Source organism: Eschrichtius robustus, chromosome 18 (genome assembly GCF_028021215.1).
Source record: "Eschrichtius robustus isolate mEscRob2 chromosome 18, mEscRob2.pri, whole genome shotgun sequence".
Classification (NCBI taxonomy): domain Eukaryota; kingdom Metazoa; phylum Chordata; class Mammalia; order Artiodactyla; family Eschrichtiidae; genus Eschrichtius; species Eschrichtius robustus.
The window spans coordinates 63,281,583-63,304,057 of NC_090841.1; the positions used below are offsets into that span (position 1 = coordinate 63,281,583).

Genomic DNA, 22,475 nt, shown 5'->3' on the forward strand with positions numbered 1-22,475 from the left:
TTTGCATTTTCATTTCTACCAAATAGAACTTCTGTGAATTCCAATGTGCTATCGGATAAAATGTGTTGAATAAGAGGCTATACTGAAGAACAAATTTGTAATGAAAATGTATCAAGTAATCTCGATAGCATATATTAAATGCTTATAAAACACTTGTGTGTAAATCCTAAGATTTCATTTTTCTAGAAGCACTACATCTGTGAAAATTTAATTCAAAACATTAGCCAAACAAAGAAAAAATGTTTTTAAGCTCTTCAAATACTAAAGTATACGTAGTGCATTTTTAACAGTAATCTGTTCTAGAGTTGTTTGGTTTTGTGGGGTTTTTTAAACCTGCCTTTTAGAAAGCTAGTAGTAGTACAAACATGCCAAATAAACAATGGAAAAAATCGTCACACATTCTGAGATAAGCTGTCTGTGAATTAATTGTGTAATATGAAATTCACATTGGAATATCATGATCTAATTATTCAGACCTCAAAATCACAATTTTTATGTTGTGATTTCTCATATTTAATATCAAATCATTTGAATAATTTTAAATGGCTTAAAATTTTGATTTAATAAAATAAAAATTCTTTAGTGAGTTTTTAAAATCCTATCTTACCTAGTTTTTCTTTCATAGTCTTAGAAATAATAAATTAATAGTCTTTCAAATGAATGACTATTCATTCTGAGCAATCCTAATAAGACCCAAAATTTTATTATAGACTTTGAGCAAGGAGAACATTTTTTATGTGTACCTATTGCATTTAGCATTCATGAATTCTTAATATGTGTTCTGGAAGTAGGACTGATAGGTTGGATTTCTTGAGTCAACTGATCCATGTATTTTATATATATATATATAAAATCATTTACAAATCATTTTTAAGGATAATTTTCAAACTTGATTTTGTTTCTTTCATTGATGTGGAGGCACCCGGAAACCTTAAGAAAGTTGCGTACAGTTGCTAAGATGTATGTATTTAACCATAGCAACTCAGATACAAGCAGCCTGGAACAGTGGTAGTGCTTCTGACTTCAAGTTTAATTACAAAGATGGGGGACAGGTTAAATATTCCAGTCTGACACCATCCCTTGACATGAGAGAATGTACTTGCTACAGTAGAAAATGGTTACCTTTGGTGAAAAGGTTGACTGGTGTTTATTCACCAGGACCCTAGTTCCTGACTGTTCCTCAGAGATGACTTCCATTTGCTTGTTCCACTGCATATGAAAGACAATGCCTTCTTCCCCAATCCTAAATACCTATAGGAATCTGGTGATGATTTCAGTGATTTTATTGTAAAGTCCCTTGCCTCATAACTGCTGTCTCCAAAGTGCTGGAGAAAATATACAAGGCAAAAAAAAAAAATGATTTTTAGCTCACTGAGTGTCACCTGTGTGCCTCTAGTCCAAATTAGAATTCTCTCTCATTCACCAACATGTCAATACAATCACCAAACACTTTGTTTCTACCTCCACAAGTCCCCTGAATATGTCTGCTGCTTTCTCCTTTCCTACTGCACTGCCCTCGCCAGGGATACTGTGTCTTAAACTTGGGCTAAATGGCCTCCAGACCTGCTCATTCCAGGTCAGTCTGCACACTGCAGCCAAATTCATGTCATTAAAATCCAAATCCTATTATGGTAAGCCCCCTTTTCACTCCCAGTTTCTATTTGTCCTTAGTACAAAGTCTAAACTTCTTCAGTGGCTTACAAGAATGTTAACTATTTGAACCTGCCTGATTTTCCAGTTCCTTCTGGTGTTGCTCCATGTCGTAGGCAAACTGATTGTTGATTTCAGTCTTAGGTCTTCTCAACTTTATCAACACTTCCCCTAAGTCAAGGTTTCTCAAACTTGGCATTATTGACATTTTGGGTTGGCCTTGTTCTTTGCTGTGGGAACTGTCCTGTGCATTGTAGGATGTTTACCAGCATCGTTGGCCTCAACCCATCTGATGGCAGTGGCACCCAGCCTCCAGACAACCAAAAATGTCTCCAGATCTTGCCAAATGTCCCCTGGGAGCCAACATCATCTCCTGTTGAGTGAGAATCATTGCCCTGGTGAACTAACCCAAGCCATGACTTTATATATCAAATATGACAAGAGTTTTATAAGATAGATCTCTTTCCTCCTTCTTTCCCACTCCCTCTCCTTTTCTGTCTTTCCCTTTCCCCCACCTCCCTTTCCCTCTCCCTTCTCCCCTCCTTCACCCTCTTTCTCTCTCATAGCAGTCCAGGGGTGAAGTTGTCCAACTCCAGTATTGTTGGGAACCCAGTTTTGTTTTTGTTTTTGTTTTCTGGCTTTTTCAAATTAAGAATTTTTTCCTCATCCACAAGGCTTAAGATGACTCACTACCATCGTGTCCACATTCTAGCCAACAAGAAGATAAAAACCAGAAGTGAGTGAGCTTTTTCCTTTTAAGGGCATAACCTAAATGCATACATCACTTCTACTAGCTTCAAAGGAGGCTAAGAAATGTAAAACTCAAGTTTCCATTGGAAAAATAATAATATTAATAAAAATAAACAAATAAATGAATAAAGAATCAAAGTGGGAAGAATGCATATCAGGGAACAACCAGCAGTTTTTGCCACAATGTGCCTCCTTGATCACCAAAATAGCAGATGTTCATCTTTCTTTTCTTAAAAAAATGCATTCATATTTTGCCCAAGGAAAACAACCACAAAATTCCAGCCAGTTCCTGCACCCATATCAAAGTCCAGAATCTCTGAGGGATAGCTTTCTCCATAATCTCCGTATGTTGCTTCTCCTGATCAGGAAACTATGAAGTAAAAGAAAAGTAATATGTTCCCCATCACTACAGACACACACATGTTTACAAACTCAATACCCGATCATGTCATAGAAACAGGAGAACAGTAATTTTTAAAATAATAATTTAATAAGAACTTTCCTCCAAAAGAGGGAAGAATAGGAAATGCACAGTAATCTCTGGTCCACAGGAACTATCAACTCCTGCTGGGCAGAAACTGGGAAGACTCCTGCCCAGACAGGGACTCAGTTTCTGAGTCAATTCCATCTGGCAGCCCCTGATTCCTGTACCCCTAATTCTACTTCCAGAAATTTCTTCTGTCTTTTTATTCTCTATGGCCCCATCAAAGTGGGAAGGAAAGGGAAGTTTGCCCTTCCTAGGGACTACACTTTTGCAGCCTGATTCCTGCTAGTGAAGGCTTGGGTTCCTGAGGGTCTCTATAGAGCTGAAGTAATCACAGGCTTTCTAGGTCAGGCTTATGGTTTCTTTGATTATAGTAAATTTCTGGCACTAGTCTCCATTAGAAAGACTTCTATAAGTTTTGAGTCTGAAGACTTTTACTTACTGGCCTCTTGGCCCTTCCAATCTCCCTCTTCTCTCAACTTAATTGTGGCTTCCTTTAGAATTTGAAAGAACAGGCTTTAGAAAGAAGGCAATCTCTATAATCTGGTCTTTGTTGTTGACAGACAGAAATATATAACAGGAGAAAATCTTGGGGTCACAGTCTTATTTCCTACTAAAGCTACCTCCTCAGAGCTACCCTTTATAACTGCTTTAATTAGGGGTAAGATGTAGTTGGTTTTTTCAGCTCTGCAGAGTCCAAATTACTAGACCCTCATTCAACATAGATCACAAGATTCTCGTGGATATTTTTTCTATCTTCACCACCATGTAACACTGAGTATGACTCTTAGCAAGTGTTCAGTAACTGTTTTTCAGTGAACTTTAAAAGTTGGCTAACTACATAAAACCTGTGAGAAGGGCCAAATAAGAGGCAGGCTTGGTGAGGCATGTTTAAAGGAGAGATCACTGTGGCTGTAATTGCTACAAAAATCCTATGGAGGGGGAGGTTTTATGGAGAACTTTCCATCCCACTGACTTTTTTTTTTTTTAATTCAAATATGTCACATAATTTTCAGATCAATCTCGTGAGATAGATAATACATTGCCAGTTTACAAAGGACAAAAGCTGAACTTTAAAGCTTCCTTCTGTTAAAAAACAAAACTCAACTGAGTAAAATTTAACGATCTTGTTGGCTTTATTCAGTAATTCATGAACCAGGCAGTATCCAATCTAGCAAATAGAAAGGAGGTCTGAGGAGCTGTACAAAGTAAAGGACTTTATAGGCAGAGGGAGCTGGAACAAGGAAGTTATACTTGGCAGAAAAAGTGGGTTGATTATTGCAGGTTACTTTCCTTTAGGGGATGGCAGGGGTCTACCAGGCAGGTGACCTAACTAGTGCTGATAAGGTGATCCCCGATTGATGGCTTTAAGATTCCATTTCTGGGAGATCCAAAATTATAAAGTTAAGTCTTGGTTTGGTGACATGGGGCTTAGCATAAGTGACTCCATTTTGGTCCTATTGTCTTACACTTCCTACTGTTGCACAACTAGCAAGAGGCAGAGCTTGGTCAAACCCACTTCTTCCAAATTTCAAAATCTTTGCTCCTCTCATTCTCTAGAACTGCCTCTTGTGTGATTCTAGGCCAAGGAGAGGTGGGGAAGAGTATTCTAAACAGAGAGACAAGTCATGAGCAAATGGTGCCAAAGGAAGAAAAAAAAAGAATGTTTAGAAAAGAATTAGGTGTATATATATATGCATGGATTGGGGGAAAAGAGTGATTTTGTAGAGAAAAGAAGAAACTAATGACAGATTAAACTGAAAAGACCCTGACAGGAAAAGGTATTGATATTTTGAGTATTTGATGACTAAGTCTCCTTGAATGAGACTCCATTTTGCTGAATTCCAATACAAAGCAAGTTGTGCTATAACAAGTCTGCATTTTATGGGTAGATATTTTAATGCTTGCCTTCTTTCTTTTATGAGATAATTATTGTTTGATTATGTGGAATAATGGTGTGTTATTGTTTTCACAGTTTGGAAGGAAAAAAGTTGAAATTTCCTTTCTTTTACAAATATAATTCATGCTGTTTAATATTTATCTCCTTCGCTCATCTTATTGTCACTGCCACAAATAACAATGAAGTAAATAATGTTTTTCGTTTTCCTTGAACAATTGTTTAGGAAAAGTTACTTTAATCTTAGAGGATGGAATGACGTTTTTTTTTTCCTCTGAATGCTTTTTATCTCACATAGGAAATACAAAAGATGCACAAATGAGTTGATTATCTTGGTACCCATTTTAGCAAGCTGGTTTCATGATCAGGAAATTCATTGTCAAAGAGGAGCTTCAAAAGAAAAATTAGGGTATTTGAGTGTCACTTAATTAGATAAATGGATCTCGGTAATTAGACTTTTTTGGAAAGACAATGTATTTGTCAGACGTATTTAGGCAAGTTTATTTAATAAATATCCCCAGGAGATGTTAGTCCCTCTTGTATTTAATCGTGATGGGTTTCTATACATATCCCGAGGATATTAGGGAATTTCCTGTTCTGTTAGTAGGCTGCTCCAAATTTTCTCTTAGTTTCAGAAATGACAGAGATCTCATCCCAGCCTTAAATGACTATTTAAAGAATACTGACTAGAATAGGTGATTAGCAATGGGAAATAGTTTGTGTAATTGAAATTTATCTTGGGCCAAAGGAGACAGAGAAGGGAGAGAGGAAAGGCTGAAGGGTCTAATAGTTTCTTACTTGGTATTGGATATTAAAGACTGAAGAGGGATATGTTTGCTCTTAAATCAGTACTATTATCTGGCTCAACTGAATCTCCCTTTTAACCTACAGGCTTTTTTTGTACTAGCTCATGTAGGCAAGGCAATTTCCTCATGCATTCAGAGTGAACCAGTCACCATAAGCCAGTAAAAGTCCCGGAATTTATAAAATAGAATGTATTGATATCATCATCAATCAATCAGCACATAGGCACATGTGGCACTTTTCAGAGGAACATCAATTGTCTATCAACAACATGTAAAACAAACAAATGTGTTTTGGTTTTTGTATACACATATTTATAATTCAAACTACAGAGCTAAATTTTAACCACTGTAGTGATAATAAAGAATTTATATGTTCTAAAAATGGAAAGGAAAATACAAGAATCTAATAAAGTTTATTATAAGTGTGGATGGTTACTTTGTTGAGAATAAGTTGAGATTAGAAGCAAATAAAATCAAATTCAGAGCAAGACAATGTATGCAAAATTACTTGAAGCAGTTTAAAGCCTTCACAAATGTGAATTAAATGTCTTAAATCTTGCTGAGGTCTGATCAGGCACATATAAATAGACAAAATAATATATTTGAAGAACTGTCATTACTTTTATTTCTCAAATTCAATCAGATTGGTCCTTCAATGATCATTCTGCTAAGATGTGAGGTAGAACACAAAATTTCTCTAGCAACTGAAGTAATAAAAAGATCAATTCAAAAGTTTTTCTTATGTGCTGCCATTGAGATAATTTGAAGGGAAAGTACAAGCTGAAAGGACTCGAGATGGGATTCTCCCAGCAAAATGTAGAAATGGAGGTGGCAGATTGCAGACAACCTGGAGTAATGGAAAAAGTAGAAGCTCGGGCTTGTGTCAGACCTTTTTAAATTCACCTCCCCATATAGAGGCCATGACTTTGGGTAAATTTTAATTTCTCACAGCCTCAGTTTCTTTCTTTTTTTTGTTTTTAATATTTATTTACTTATTTATTTATTTGTTTGTTTGTTTATTTATCTATCTACCTATTTATTTTGGCTGCACCGGGTCTTAGTTGTGGCATGCGGTATCTTTTAGTTGCAGCATGCGTGCGGGATCGAACGCAGGCCCCCTGCATTGGGAGCTCGGAGTCTTACCCACTGGACCACCAGGGAAGTCCCACAGCCTCAGTTTCATAATCTCTGAAGTAATGATGATAATAAATGTCTCAGGAGAGATAATGAGACAAAGACGTGAACAAATTTGCATAAAAGTGCTTAACATAGTTCCTGACACATAGTAGACATTTTAAAAAATATATGATATTCCTTTTCCAAACAAATGAAACAGGAAGACCTAGTTCTTATAATACAATTGGAAAACTACAAAACCAAAGTGACATTGTGGCCCACAGAGAACAAAATTAGCATTTGTCCCCTTTGTTAGTAATGAAAGTGAAGACATGGTAACTCAGGGTTTATTTCTATATAATGGGGGCTCACCCTCTGGTTATCAGGTTAATATTAAATATCATTATAAAATTTGGTTAATGAAAATAGCCAAAATGCTTATCCAGCTTCTGTCTCCTGTTCTGGTTCAAAGGTCAGAATACTGGTTGTGCTTTCAATAATGTGCATCTTAATCCCTTTTAACTCACCAGAAATGCATTTACTGGAAATTCTGCCTTAAATGACCTATACTTCTCACCTTTAATGTATCATATTGTGGCACCTTTTTTCATATTCCCACAAGTCTACATGTTTTATCAATAACTCAGGAAGATGCATCAGGCACAAGTAATATGCATTTAGATGATAAATGTTTATTATAGGCATCTACGGCTAAATTTCCCTCTAAGCACTGCTTTAGCTACATGCCATGTATTTCGTATGTGTATCTTCATTTCTATTCATGTCAAAGTAATTTCTAATTTTCCTTGTGATTTCTTCTTTGATCCACTGGTTATTTAGAAGTGTGTTGCTTAATTTTTATAATACATACTTGTGAATTTTCCAAGTTTCTTTCTTGTTGATTTATTTCTAATTTTATTCCATTGTAGTCAGAGAACATACTTTGTATGATTTCAATTCTTTTAAATTTATTGAAGTTTGTTTTGTGGCCTAGCATGTGGCCTATCTTGAACAGTGTTCCATGTATACTTGGGAAGAATGTGTATTCTACAGTTGTTGGTTAAAGTGTTCCAAAGGTATCTGTTAGGTCTAGCTGGTGCATAGTGAAGTTCAAGTCTTCTATTTCTTGTTGCTCTTCTGCCTGGTTGTTCTATCCATTATTAGAAGTTGGTTATTGAAGTCTCCAATTACTACTTTTAACTTTTGCCTTGTCTGCCCATCTACCTTCATCTCAAGACTGTCTATCACACTGTCTACCACAATCCACATGGTTATGGCAGTGGGGCTTCTAGTGGCCATGTTTTAAATGTTATCAGGTCCTACTCATCACTCATGGATTGAGAGAGATCAGGAGTGAGCATTCAAACCTGAACTATTCCAATCAACTAGGCACTTTCCTAAGGAAATTAAGAACTGGAACAGAGAATCACCAACACTATTTTTCAATGGAACAAATAATGGCTTATACAAGAAATGGAAAACTAAGGAAGACTGGCTTTAAACAGATTTATATACAGATACAGAAGGAGAGAATAAGTACATGCCCACAAAAGATTTCCCTTTTTTTTTTAACCCTCCATTCTCCAACTCAATCTGTTCTTAAGGCCCTACTATAACTCTGACCTTGGATCAGAGGAAAAACCTCTGTAGCATCATAATACATGTCCCGTTTTTACATATACTAGCCTCAAGAAGTTTCTATTTATTTCTACCAGAAAAGAGCAATAAACATATAATGGAAATATTCTTGTTGTATTAATGAACAGCTCAGTTGATGAAATAAAATGTGGGCCAAATTGAAAATATCACCTAGAACTGGCATTCCAAAAAGAATACCAGTTGTGGAAAATGGAAGAATTTCTTTAACAGAAAATTTCTAGCAAGAGATTTAAATCTAGAAAGTTAACCTAAGAAAATCAGGGATAAAAACAAAAACATATATGTACTAATAGACCATAGTCACATTGTTTGTAATAGTGAAGAATGTCAAAAAATCAGAAATTACATGTTTAATATTGTGGAATTTATTATATATTATAAATTACTTGGTATGCATAAAATAAAATATATATACGATCATAAAATTACTATGAAGATCTGTCTACCTAGATACAAAAGAATTTCTGTGAATTATTAAAGGAAGGAATCCAAATAATTTTGTAAATCATCCCACTTTGACAACTAAGTATCTGTTGGTGTGTTTGCGTGTGTGTGTATAATGAAGAATATTGGATGGATATTCTTCAGCAATGTATTAACAGTTATTATTCCCTGGTTTGTGGACTGAAGGAAAATTTTTGCTAAACTTTAAAAAATTAATATTGTTTACATTATTTATAATAAGCATATATTATATAATTACAGGAAATAAAGCTATTTTTGATAAAAAAGAAAGAAATGTATGTGACCAGAGAAGATTTTTCTGTTGAGAAGAAAACCACAGAAACTCAAACGTTAAAAGATAACAGAAATGAAGTCAAAGTCCAAATCCTGGGGCACTGAGAAAAGGCCTTGTGTCCAGGTAGTGTGAAAGAACTCCGGAGGACTCGATTATTTCTCTCTTAGTAATTCTAGAAAGGTAAGTAGGGAAGTCTGGTAAGGGGTAGAAAAGAAGTTCAAGTTTGATGAATAGATTTGTATCCTAAAGATCCTGAAGAAAATTTTTGGAATATCTTCCAGGAATAAAAAAAAAAAAAAATGGTAGGAATGCCTTGGGTGTGGACTTAGGCGATTTAATTTACTAAGTTAATTTAACAATTTACCTTTCACCCCGTGCAGACCTTCCATTTGTCTCTTTGTGCCCTCCTGCCCTTGTCTCCACCCGCTCTGCTCTGTGAGTTCCGCAGCCCTCTGGATTCTGGTTTGGCTGACGCGAGGGAGGCACAGGCTAGACAGGAAAGGGGCTGGAGAGAGACACTAGGTAGATGGTTCGTTCCTCGGGCGGCGCCTTCCCACCCACTAAAGCGGACGCGGCTTCTCTTCTCAGCATTTCTGTCCTCCTCCTCCTCACCCCTTCAAGCCTAAGGATGGAAATACACCCCTTTGCCAGTGTTGCACGCAGCCCCTGGGGTTCCCTGCTCTCTGCCCTCACCTCTGAAAAGAGTTCCTTTATTAAATTCCTCAAATTACTCAGCATGATGCGCCATCTGTTTCCTGCAGGAACCTCACTAATACAAAAACCTATCTGTAAAACAGATTAGCAGGTTCTACCCTTCTGTTCTTTATAGGAAACTACTTCATTAGGTAATCATTCATCAGCTTTATGGTTGCTCCCGGAGCAATTACAAAGGATTCTGCAGCAGACCTGGTCAGCACTAGGCCCATATCGCCACATCTCTCCACTGGTTTCTTTCATTTTCATCCCCTAAGCTAACACCTGTTCTTCCTGATTGCCAAAACCCTTCCACCCATGCACAGGAAAGATGAAGTGCCCAGAAATGTACATGATCCACCGCTACCTAACGACAGCCAATCAATGACACCAGGTGTGGTGTAGAAACACTTCGGCTCCCTCATCCTTGCCTAGGACAGATCTGAGTCTGACATAGCCTCTCTGGAAACACTTTGCTGGATTCAGTCGCAGTTGCTCTTGGTGGGATTTAACTTGATATCACAAGCTTGCTTTGATTCCTCCCTTCCCCTCCCCACCCATCCCTTCCCTGTTTCAGGTCCCCACTCATCGATGTGTTCTTCCTGGATACATTTCCTAATAAATCACTTTCACTTAAAGCCTCATCCCAGGGTCTGCTTCCAGGCAACCCAGTCTAAGTCCGAACTGCATGATATGCATCAGAAAATAAATTTTAGAAAATATAAAATGATAGAAAATAATAAGAATTCCTTTAAAACAGGCAAATAGACATACGTCTGAAAGAAATCTGTGTCAGGTAAATTTAGATTTTTTTGATAAATGGTGATTTAATATAATTAAATTTGGGCATTGACAGAATTTCCTACAAAGCAATGCTCAGGGGAGAACTGATTCACTTTCTCTGACATCATTTTAATGTTGAGATGTTAAATTCTAAGAGCATGAACTCTGATGAGCTCCAGTTATCTGCTACGTGTGGGTGTGGCACTTTGAAGGGGAAGGAGGAAGCATTCTGCTGGTTTTTCATAGAACAACAAGATTTGAAAAAAGCAGTGGGTACTCATTGAATTAGTTATGCTTGGAGAGGTCTCCCGGCCCCATTTTTCCATACTCCAGGCCCCCCAGACCTGACTCATCGTTAACTTCTCTAGAGAAGAACAAGCATCTTCGTAAAATCAGAGTAAAGAATGGAGAAGAGACTAAAAATACACGGTTCATTATTTTCCTATTTCAGCCTTTACTTTGATAAATGAGGTGACCAAGCCCCAGGAGTTTAAGTGGTTTACACAAAACCATTCAGCTCGTTAGTGGAAGGGTAGGGATGTAGACCCAGGTGTCCAAAGTTCTAGTTAAGAGCGGTTCCACTGCTGATACTAGCTTTTCCACTTTTAAAACTACTGAAATATTCTTCCAGATTCTGAGAGAGATGCAAATTTAATCTTTCACCACCTTTTGATTTTTTTTTAATTGAGGAAGTTATATCAGAAAATTAAATGATTTGCTTACTTTAATTACCAAAGTTGATGGAGGTTAATTATTTATAAAGTCATTAGAAAGTTTACCTTCTTTATTACGAGGCTGACTTAAAAGTGAGGGATGGAAGAGTGTGGGCCACCCTCTCTCTCTTCCCAGAAGGCAGGCAGTGTCACAGCCCCCCTCCAGGAAGGCAGCCAGGTGTCACCAACCACTTTGAGGAGAATGCTTAATGTAAAAAGACATGTTTCATAACCAAAATGGAAGACGTATATTCAAGTCAACAAAAGAAACATAAAATATTGAAATAACTTCCTCCCTAATCTTTTCTTTGTTTATTTATTGAGCTGAAAAGATGATTTTCCCTCCTTTAATGTCTAAGCAATTTGTCAGTTTAGAATGAAATACTGAAAGAATAATTACAATATTTCTATGCCTACAGAAGATAGTACTGATGTAAATAACTTTTTCAAAAAAGATAGCCTGATAAATTCAGGCACCTAAATTACTTCCATTGGTACATTTTTCAAAACGTAATAAGCAAGCATAAGATCTATAAGTGAGTTCTCCCTGCACACTGGTATCCCTGGTTTGGGATTTGGTTTAGGCCTGGCCAATTTGAATATACTTATAAAAGCCATCCTACAAAGTTTACATGCACATCAATGACTATAAGTTAAAAGTGAGAAGATATAGTACATGATAGACTCTGTAGGAACAAATCTTAATGAGAAAGTTAAAAACTATTTTACAAACACACTTAGAGTTATCAGATTTTGCTTGTGCTTTTTGATCAGTTTGAATAGCATACATAGTCTAAATGCAGGTTTTTAATTATTTTGTAAAGCTTCCTTTCCAAGAGAAAAGAGACCACTACTAAATAGATTTTTAGTCATTTACAAATTAAAATAGATTTTTAGTCATTTACAAATTAAAACTCAGAAATGTTATACTGTCCTGTGATAAAACTACACATTCTATTTCTGTAAAGTTTGCTTCTGCCTACATGCAAAACTAACATTACCTGTTAGAGGAAGTTATGGAAAGAATAATTAACTTTGAGAAAAAAAGAACTATAAATGTGAACAAAATAATACCCTTTAGAAAACAATCACCTCATAATTAGAGCCATTCTGGAGAAATTTAGTGCATGTGTTTGTTGTTTTCGTTGTATGCAGACACAAAATTATCTTTGAAATGGAATCTTTATTAGTTTCCTCTAACATTAGCCTCTACAGCAGAGACCTGAGCCTAATGTGAGAGTTCAAACTCAAATCAATGCTCACCAGCTGTGTGAACTTGGGCAGGTTACATAACCCTTCTGAGCCTGTTTCCTCATCGATCGAATGGAGATGTTAATAATAGGAATTATCTCATAGCACTGCTGTGAGGATTAAAATGAATCAATACACAGAAATACTTAGAAGAAGGCCTGGCACAGTTACACTGTATATGTTTCATCATTACTGTTCCCATTGTGTCATAGTTGCTCAATAAACATTTGCTGAATTAAAAGCTCCTCCAAAATAAAACAACGTATAGCAGTCCTAATCAGATAAGATAACACAGAGTATTCTCACATTTGATAAATATGCAAGTTCGAAGGCTGGTATTTGCAAAGCAAGGAGTGGCTTATGCAGTGCTATCTGAGGGGCTCTGAGAACCCACGTCATTCCCATAAATTCTGCGCTAGTGCCTGAAGCCCACCCAATGAGACTTTGGCCAAACCACTGAAAGTCCATTTAAAAAACAGACGATAAAGAGCGGAAAGAGGTGATATTACATATTAAAACATAGTCAACCACTTAGAACAAGGTGGGGAATTTAAATAATACCTACTGATACTTTAGCCATATGGTTTATTAGATTAAGTCAACTAGTTACACTCAGTGGGATTCTACCAGAGAAAACAAGGAAGCTTAACAGGAGAGTGCTGGAAGGGCTAAGCAATTTGTCAATTTAGAATGAAATACTGAAACAATAATTACAATATTTCTATGCCTACAGAAGATAGTACTGATGTAAATAACTTTTACATAAGGTAGGAGGAATAAATTGCCTACTTAATTTTTTTCAGAGACTAGTATACCTCTGTCATCTCAGAATGCCATCAATACTATTTTAAAACAAGAATTTTCAACCTCAGGATGTAGGCGGTAGTGCGTCTAGCTTTTAAAGTCACTGACAGAAAGATCTGATAATGTTCCATGTTATGACACTTCCATTATCCCACAAAATAAAGACTTTCTTGTTGTTGTTTTTTTTTAAAGTGGTTCCATGCTTCAAAGGGAAAGCTTGTCTCCACCTAATACTGGTGGTTTCATCTATACTGCATGCAGAGTACAAATTGCAGTGCAGGAGTTAGTGTAGATCAGTTGGTGTCACAATTAGAGAGCCTAACATTGGGTTACCACGGGAGACACTGCTGCTATATAACCCTGACCTGAAACATTCGAAGGTGGATGAAGAACTCAAACAACTGGTGTGCTGTGAGACGCAAATAGCACTAGTTTTTAATACACACCTATTGAACTAATTCCAGAAAGTTCAGTGCCTTAGTATTACTTTGAGTTCCAAGGTCTGGGTTAATATGCTCAGTGTGTGTGTTATGCTAGGAACTAAAGATTGGAAGCTATGTAGTAACCCTTTGATACTTCTAATGAATGTTACATAAACTTGAGGTGGGGGCAGGGGGTCTCTATATCACATTCCTCTCCTTCCTTCCCAAACTCTGATAAGACAGATACAGCAATCAGACTGATGGAGACTAAAGTGCCAGTTCCCTTAAGGCTAAAAGCTAGCTCATAGGACACAAGGCAGGTGAGCTGGCAGATGGCTTGCTAACACTCATGTGAATTTCCTTTTCACACTTCCCAATCCCAAGATGTGGCAGAAGCAAAGTCAATTCCACTACTCATGGAAGAGAGCAGACTAGAGTGTACTTTCTCTACAGGTAGGCAGTTCTCTCCCACAAAAAAGAAAGAGTGAGGCAAACATGCCAGCTCTCTCCTCTTCACTGATAAATTAGAGAACTACTCCTTTCTACATAGAGAGAGTCCAGAAAAAACGTCCGGCATGTAGTTTTCAGCAGGGGTGCAGACATATTACCAGGGGACTTTGGGAAATGTATGTAGGTGCTCCTGGCATTTAGCGGGTGAGTGCCAGAGTTGCCAAACATCCTACAGAGCACACTACACTCCCAGGCAATGAACAATCATCCTGCCTAAAATCCAGTAGCACTCCAGTTGAGAAGCGCTGCTGGGGACCCTTTCACAGGGAAACAGGAACAGCAAGGAACGAGTGACCCACAGCTTTGTGAATGGATGTGTGTGTGCACGTGCATAGCTGCACCTATGGGAATACAGCTAAGGTCATATGAACTCTTACTTGCTTTTTTTAAAATTAAGGTACTTATCACCCTTTTTAGCGGACAGTTCTGAGACATCACTACCACCAAGATACAGAAAACTTCTATCATTCCAGAAATCCCCCCATGCCTTTTGCAGTCAGCCCTTCCTATCCGGATCCCCTAGCAACTACCAACTTGTTTTCTGTCCTAATAATTTTGCCTGTTCCAGAATACCATATAAACAGAAGCATACCTTTGAATCTGGCTTCTTTCACTTAGCATAGCCCACTTGAGATCCACTCATGTTATTATATGGATCAGTGTCTGTTCCTGCTTGTTGCCCAGCAATATTCCACTGTGAGGATGAACCACAGTTTGCTTATCCATTCCCCCACTGAGGGGCATATTGTGTGAAGTTTTAACCTTTAGAGATGGAAGTTACTGATAAAATACATATCTTTTAAAAGCCAGATCCAAACCTGAACTTGCTGCATCCTTTCCCATTTTCTCTACCAACTCCTCCAGAACACCAATCTGATTCAGGTGACCCCAATTTGTGAACCCACATTTCTCATACATGCTACTATCACATCATTTACTACATCGTAATAGTCAGTTTCTCCTAATAGACTTTAAACTCAATTAATATTTACTGAATACATGTTTGAACAAATGAATGACCAATGAATGAAAGGGCTCTTACACATGCTATATCATCAACAATGATTTAAGTAATATGTCAGCTACCAACTCAAATATTTTGTCCTCCAATTGCTTTGAAAGCAGAAAATTTGAAACCACCTGTCTGCAAAAGGATTTGTTGCTCAGACATTAGATTTTAATATCTGAGTGTGTAAGAAGTACATCAGGAAAGCTTTACCGAGACTTAAGTGACCATTAATTATGACCATAACTCCTTCAGCTGGGGGCACTTCTTTTTGACTTACATGCTGAGTTCTGCAAGTCTTCCTACTAAACCACCAAACCTATGGGTGGTCTTGGGGACCCCTCAACACACCTGGAATACTCAGAAAGGGTGGGGAAAAGTCAGAACATTGTTCACTTCAATATATATTTTCCAATACAATATTTTTAATAACTTTTTTATAATATCAATTTTTCTAAAATATACTCTGTTTCCATCCAAACCTTGAACTGACATATTTTGATTATTCTATTTGTGAAAAGTGTTCTCAATATAGCCTGAATGGCACAATCTAACTTCCCTTCTATAAGAAATAAAATACCTTTAATATTGATTACTAAAGGTTGTCTCATCAAGATTAAACTGATAAAGATCCAAATGCATTTATTTTATCCACATTTATAACTTTAGAAAATGAGTAGAAAAATATAGTTTCTCTTTAATTTGTAATGAGATATAATATAACTGAATATACTATAATAGCTAAAATTAAACTTATCTGTATTCTTTGAAAAATGTTTATGTGCAAGTATTGAAGTCCTAGATTCAACTTAGTAGAATAATTAAATAATCAAGCATCAAAATCAGAAACAACTCATTTAACTATATATATCATGACTGAACTTTTTTAATGTACTCAATGAAATGGAAAGGCATATACTGTTAAATCTATCCCTGAGCTACAATGTGATTTTAGACTTTGTCTATAGATGGCAGAAAATATTAAATATTAGATGGTAAAATAAGATAAGGGTTAGCCATAATTGGAATAAATATTTCATAATATGACTTATTATGAATCTCAAAGAAATCATAACAAAATCCTAGCCTTAGACTTTTAGTCAATGAATCATGAACAAATTGGTAGCACTCGAAAATATTTCAGTTAGAATTTAAAAGGCATTGTCAATAATCTATGTTTGCTTTGGTTATTTGAAGGTAATTTTAAAAAATCTTTCCAAGGATGAATATTGAGAATAGTGGAAAAGAATGGTTTATTTTTACATACATGGGAAAAACATTTTTACTGTTCACTATTTCATACTGATATTTGTTTAGATGTGCTTTCATAAGACTCTCCTGCTAAAGGAGTGCATTTTTCGTAAGAGGACAGATGATGAAAAGAAAAAGAAAACCTTTGAATAAATGTGGCCATTAATCCCACAGTGCAACGCTACCAAACACCTGAATTCAGAAGATTCCATGAAGATCCCATACAGAGCAAAATACCCTGCTTTCTAATGCCATACTGTATGCTTAAGAGAATATGTACAAGGAGGGAAAGATGGTAATCTCTGAGGGTTTTTGTGCTTTGTCAGCCCTTAAAGCTTTCACAGAAGTATCCAAAGGGGTCTAAAACTCTGTAGTAAGATTTGGGGTGAAGAGGGATGCTTTACTTTGATAAAATGGAAGAAGTATTATTGTGAAAGCAGTCACAGACTAATTTTAGGAAAGAGTTCATAGTAAAGTGGAAAATCTGAAAACTGTCCCTTAAAAACACCCGGCCTTTCTTACCCCTTGGAAAGTTTTCTTTCACTCCCAGATTATATGTGTCCCAGTTTGAAGACCACTGGTGACAAGAAGTGCTTTCCTAAATGTTCCAAGAATTCTTTCTATTGATAATTTAACTCCCACATCCAGTTGCAAGTAGGAATATATTGCTGACCTGACCTGCTATGGATCATATAGGATAGACTTGGAAATTGAGACTTGTGCTTAACTCATTTCCGGGGCTTTCTTTCTAATGGTTTCTGTGGTTCTTTGTAGACTCCACACCACTTCACTCCCAATGTGCTGGCCTTTTTATTACTGTCTTGTCAGCGTAGGTAGCAGCTCTATTAAACTACTAATGATAGTAATGTATTTTGTCCTGCCCGAGAAAAACAGTATTATCAGATATAAAATCTCCAGTGTCAAGAATATATACCCCCAACATTAATGCAGTGATTTATGTTGGTAGATCTTACTGTGAATGTCTTTGTAATGCAGGCAAATATATGCATTTCCAATGTGGAAATGAGCTTTTGTGTTTCTTATGTTGAAACTTGGGTTCTTTTATAGAAGAACTCATGGGACGTAAACATAAAAAGTTGAGTACTGGTTTAGGAAATAGAAAATCAACTGGGGCAATAACCATCCCTTTTCATATTCCCTGGTCAGCAATTGCAGAATTTTGAACCATGACTTCCTATAATTTAGTTAATAATTGCCCCAGACCAGAAATAACGTGTATGATTCTCAATATATTTTTAATGAAGCTTTTTCTAAAAGTGTAACATTAAGGTTATCCAATCATCCAGAATTAGCATAGTCACTCTCTAAAGTGGTTAAAGTAGTGAAATAAATTAAAGGAAACTAACTGAGGTGACACAGAGGTATATCTAGAAATAAAACTCAAGGCAATTTTTGGTTCAGTTATTTATCACCCCACCAAGCCATATCTTTTGTAGTTAATAATTATGCATTCCTTCTCTTACATTGTTTATGCCCTTTGTACCTTCAGTCCTTCAAAGTGATTATTTGGAATATGTTTTCAAATATTGGCCTTCACTTTGCTCCTCATCTGTAATATTTTCAGCACACCCAATAGTGAGAGAGGGGAGAGAGAGAGATGGAATGAAAGGCAAGAGGAAAAATTTTTTAAAAGATTATTTTGAAAATCTGGATACAGATTAATATCATGTTAGATAGATGGTTACATATGAAAATAACCCATTCTATCTGTTAAGAGAAAGAAAAATAGAATCATTATTGCTTATAACATCCTAGTATTGTCATAATATTTCTGCTATAGAAGGTTCAATACAGTAACAAAGGTATCCACATAAAACAAGGTTAGTACCAACTAACAAGTAGAATTGAGAATAAATGAATCTCTGATAGATTATTTTTAAAAATCTAGAAAAACAACTTCCTATTTAATTTACATTTATATTATAATTTGTTAGCAACCCAATTCAGCCTATTCAAAAGAAATATGTTTCTAATGCATACCTATAATTCCAATATAGAGGAAAAGAAACCAGTATAAACTATGCATTCTATTATTATATTTAATTTATTTTGCTTTATTAAGCACATCCTTACTAGCTCTTTAGAAACCAATTTTTTATCCAAGATGGCAGTTTCAGGAATTATGTAAAAAGTTTCTGCATATTTCTTGCTTAAAATTTCAACTGGACTATTTTACAGTTTCTGAAAGATAATTCAGACCAATCTCATACACAATAATGTGTATTTTTTTCAAAAGAACTGATATTTATGCTTTGCCAATATCTCAGAAAGCACAGCTAACCCAATCGCTATAAAATGAATCGTAAAAAGTTATGAAACCATCTATATTCTGTCTATAAGGGCAAATGAAAATATTAAGGAAAACTTCAGCTATGTGGAAAAAGGGAAATATGTAAAAAGAAAAGTTGGTCAATTTACTTGAACTTCTTTTCCTTCAAATATCCAAGAGTCAACACATAGTGATTATGCAGAAGTTAAATAAGCTGAGAAAACCTCGAAATATTTAAAATTCACATTTTTCCCTCAGTCTTAAATTCCTCTGAGAATTGCACTTAATTCGGAAATGCTTGGGAATGCAGCTCCTAATTCCCCCCCGAAGAGAAGTTTCTTTCCATTTTGATTTCCTCAGCCACAAACTAATCAGTCTTAATTGCTCCCAGCTGTGATTTCTTCTCCCAGGGGTTGCTTCCTGCTGATACCCAAGTAGTACAAAATCATGCAGTTTTGTTAAACTCCAGTAAATACATGGGAGCTTTGTAGAACCTAATTTACTATACAGGAGTTCAAGCACTGTAACTAGCAAGTAAACTTTCACTCAACTTTGAAAGCTGACCACATAATGAAGATCACTTTTCTCCTGAGAGGTGACAAGATATGGGACAATTGAAAATTATATTTTCTACCATTACAGATTCAACAGAATATTATTTATATTTCTATTTGTAATGTGTGTGTATCCTTGTATGTATGTGTTAACATATATATATACACATACATATATATTAAATTTGTGTTATATGTAAAATATTTTTCTTGTATATTTGGAATTTTTACTGAAATAATTTTAGGAAAAAGAAAAAATAGTTCAGAACTACATGATGCTGTCTTGAAACAAAGTACTTTGTGATAACACCAAGAAAGTGAATTAAAATTTAAAACTTGCCACGTTAAGGTCTTCATAAAATTATATAATTGTCTCTCTTACATTTTTTACTATTTAATCTCAAAAACTGAAAAAAAAAAGATTATAAAAATCTTTTCCAGTTTTTTTAATCCTATTTATCAGATCATTCTGAAGTGATATCACCTGAAAAGAATATCAGGATTTTATGTTTTCTAGTTTACTCATTGTACAAACTGAACCATTTAGTTATTTTTCATGAATCAATCTCTAGTAATTATTTTTGCACAAAGATTGAAAAAGAAGCAACAACAACAAAAATGATTAGAAGAAATTAACTTCATCTGAAAGTGATTTAAGAAGTGACTGTGGGCTTTTTTATTAAAACCAGTGAATCTGAAGTTTCAATTAATGAACCACAATTCATGGCTATTAGCTTAACTAACAAACTTTGTTACTAGGCAGAAAACTGAGAATAATGAAGACAAAGTATCAAAGCCTGCGAACAGGTTACCCTTGGCAGAAATCGTGCAAGTTCAAAGGGCCTTACTAAGAAAGTTCACAAAACAACATTAAGGAAACTAAAAAAAATAATTGTTCCTTTGCACCTATGGTCTTAATGAACTCGCTCTGTATTACAACAAAGTAAGGCTTATTTGTGCTCAAAATGGTAGGTACATAGAGTCAACATGCTGTAATATTAGACAGTGTTGTATAAGGCACTATAAAATTTTACCATAAATAATGAGAAAAAAATGAAAATATTTATACATTTCAGGGTTATGTGGAGAGTTTCTTAATGTTATTTTTATTTCTGAAAGTAATTTTATAAATAATAATTTTATGGCTAAACATGTGCCATATTTATCCTAATCTCCATGCTCTGAAAAGCCATCGTTCAGACAAAAATAAAATCTAGAAAATCTGAACTAAGAGAAGGATTGAGTTATTCATACTACACCAATGCTCCCACAAAGGACTACGAAAGGTAGATAAAATACAAAAGTCACATTTATTTAAAACATCATACTACTGCAGAAGCAACAAAAACTAGCAACTAATAAACTGGACATGGAAGAACCACGCAGAAGTGACCTGAATATCTGCAGCCATTCTTTCTGGGGGCAGGGCACATACAAGCAAATATCAGTGGTACAAAGTAACAGTAAGTCTTGAGAATTTTTAAAAATGTATTGACATGTCAACTAAATATAATTTGGTATCCTGGATAGGATTCTAGAATAGAAAAAGATACTAGGTAAAAATTAAGAAAATCTGAAGAAAGTATGGACTTTCATTAATAATATGTCAATATTAGTTAACTGTGACAAAAGTATTATAATAATGTAAGATGTATAATGGGGCAAATTGGGTGTGATTTATATAGAAACTCTGTAGCATCTTCATAATTTTTCTGTAATTCTAAAGCAAATGGAAAATTAAAAGCTTATTAAAATATATAGAATTTAAATGAATGACAATAATAACACAACATTTTGGAAAAGTATAAGAGTTAGAATATTCTCCTAGGAATAAACCTACCTAAGGAGACAAAAGACCTGTATGCAGAAAACAATAAGACACTGATGAAAGAAGTTAAAGATGATACAAACAGATGGAGAGATATACCATGTTCTTGGATTGGAAGAATCAACATTGTGAAAATGACTCTACTACCCAAAGCAATCTACAGATTCAATGCAATCCCTAACAAACTACCAGTGGCATTTTTCACAAAACTAGAACAAAAAATTTCACAATTTGTATGGAAAGACAAAAGACCCCGAATAGCCAAAGCAATCTTGAGAAAGAAAAACAGAGCTGGAGGAATCAGGCTCCCTGACTTCAGATTATACTACAAAGCTACAGTAATCAAGACAGTATGGTACTGGCACAAAAACAGAAATATAGATCAATGGAACAGGATAGAAAGTCCAGAGATAAGCCCATGCACATATGGTCACCTTATTTTTGATAAAGGAGGCAAGAATATACAATGGAGAAAAGACAGCCTCTTCAATAAGTGGTGCTGGGAAAACTGGACAGCTACATGTAAAACAATGAAATTGGAACACTCCCTAACACCATGCACAAAAATAAACTCAAAATGGATTAAAGACCTAAATGTAAGGCCAGACCCTATCAAACTCTTAGAGGAAAACATAGGCAGAACACTCTATGACATAAATCACAGCAAGATCCTTTTTGACCCACCTCCTAGAGAAATGGAAATAAAAACCAAAATAAAAAAATGGGACCTCATGAAACTTAAAAGCTTTTGCACAGCAAAGGAACCCATAAACAAGATGAAAAGACCACCCTCAGAATGGGAGAAAATATTTGCAAATGAATCAACTGACAAAGGATTAATCTCCAAAATTTATAAGCAGCTCATGCAGCTCAATATCAAAAAAAAAACCAACCCAATCAAAAAATGGGCAGAAGACCTAAATAGACATTCTCCAAAGAAGATATACAGATTGCCAACAAACACATGAAAGGATGGTCAACATCACTAATCATTAGAGAAATGCAAATCAAAACTATAATGAGGTATCACCTCACACCAGTCAGAATGGCCATCATCAAAAAATCTACAAACAGTAAATGCTGGAGAGGGTGTGGAGAAAAGGGAACCCTCTTGCACGGTTGGTGGGAATGTAAATTGGTACAGCCACTATGGAGAACAGTATGGAGGTTCCTTTAAAAACCAAAAATAGAACTACCATACGACCCAGCAATCCCACTACTGGGCATATACCCTGAGAAAACCATAATTCAAAAAGAGTCATGTACCAC

At 35.6% G+C, this 22,475-nt stretch overlaps 1 long non-coding RNA gene across 1 annotated transcript in view; it reads right to left on the reverse strand.

Moving 5' to 3' along the window:
• The window catches only part of LOC137752167 (uncharacterized), a 94,101-nt gene extending 84,511 nt beyond the window's left edge, over positions 1-9,590 (reverse strand). The window contains exon 1 of the long non-coding RNA XR_011071068.1: positions 9,466-9,590. This is a non-coding gene — a long non-coding RNA (uncharacterized lncRNA). The remainder of the gene's footprint in view (positions 1-9,465) is intronic.
• Between the last annotated feature and the right edge of the window lie 12,885 nt (positions 9,591-22,475).